The following is a 1641-nucleotide window of genomic DNA, read 5'->3' as shown; positions in this document are numbered from 1 at the left end:
CGGGGAGAGGGTGGGAGGCCGGGCCCGCGGCGGTCGGAGGCGGGACCTCGGGGTCCCGTGCGCCCGGGACCGGGGACCCGCCTCCTTCCTCGTCCTCCTCGTCCCCCTCGCCCCCCGTCCGCTTGCCGGGCACCGGGTAGGGGTGGGGGTGCGGTGGGGGTTTGAACCGGGTCGGGGGCTGCGTCCCGCCCGGGGAGGCTCGGGGCGCGGGGACTTGGCGGCGGGGCCTCGGCGTCTCCCGCGTCCGCAGCCGGCGTCCGGGGCCACGTTTTCTGAGACGGGTTTTCAGGCGGTTGGTGCCCAGTGAACGACGCCCGCGGCTCACTCACCGCCGTCGGAGAAAGCCGCCGGGACCCCCCTCTGCAGGGCTGGTCGCCGAGAGCGGGTTGTTCGGGCCATTTTATAGCCTTTGGGTGGAAGTTGCCGCCTCCCTCCACCCCGCGCCCATCCCCATCCCCAAATTTAAAATAAAGTGGCCGCCCAGCCGGCGGGCTCAGTGGTTGAGCGGTGACCTATGACCCAGGAGGTCAGGGCACAGGCCCGGGTTGCAGGCTCCATCCCCAGTAGGGGGCGTGCAGGAGGCAGCCGATCCATGATTCTCTCTCATCATTGATGTTTCTCTCTCTCCCATCCTCTCTGAAATCAATAAAAATATTTTAAAAAATTAATTGAATAAAAAGAGGGGACCCTTGGAAACAGGACAAATATACGCAGCCCCTATATATTTATTTTTAAGGAAAGGCAGGCACTTCTGAGAACTCTTGGCATCTGTGGGCGCCTTGGGGTTTGGGCATAAGGGTCTGCTCAGTATGTTGTTGTTTTTTTAAAAATATATTTTATTGGTTTTTTACAGAGAGGAAGGGAGAGGGATAGAGAGTTAGAAACATCCACTGGGGATGTGCCCGCAACCAAGGTACATGCCCTTGGCTGGAATCAAACCCGGGACCCTTCAGTCTGGGGATGTGCCCACAACCAAGGCACATGCCCTTGACCGGAATCGAACCCGGGACCCTTCAGTCCGCAGGCCGATGCTCTATCCACTGAGCCAAACCGGCCAGGACTATGTTGTTTTTTAAAAAATATATTTTTATTGATTTCAGAGAGGATGGGAGAGAGAGAGAGAGAGAGAGAGAGAGAGAGAGAGACATCAGTGGGAGAGAATCATGGATTGGCTGCCTCCTGCATGCCACCCACTGGGGATCAAGCCTGCAACCCGGGCCTGTGCCCCTGATGAGACTCGAACCCAGGACCCTTCAGTCCGCAGGCTGACGCTCTGTCCACTGAGCCACACCGGCTGGGGCCACACAGTGTGTTTTTGATTCCACCTCGGGGAAATCCAAGAGCAAGCCTTGGGGATGGATGGATGGGTGGATGTGTGGTATGTGTTGTTGAGTTTTGCATTGTCAACATGTCTGCCCAGCCTCGTGGGCCGGCGTGCGTGTCTTTGGCCTCTTGTCTGATTCCCCGGCGTGGCTTTTCAAACGCAATCCCAGCAGCCGGAACCAGGATGGGTCCAGGTGTGGCCGCTCATCCTGATGGGGGCATTGGTTCAAAAAGCGTATCTCAGACCCAGGGCTGAGGCATGGAGGCTGATTAGAGAGGAACACGGAGCGGCCACAGTGTGAGTGTGGAGTCAGAGGG

Source organism: Myotis lucifugus, unplaced genomic scaffold (genome assembly GCF_000147115.1).
Source record: "Myotis lucifugus unplaced genomic scaffold, Myoluc2.0 scaffold_747, whole genome shotgun sequence".
NCBI classification, from domain to species: domain Eukaryota; kingdom Metazoa; phylum Chordata; class Mammalia; order Chiroptera; family Vespertilionidae; genus Myotis; species Myotis lucifugus.
Note: the sequence above shows the minus strand (reverse complement) of the source record.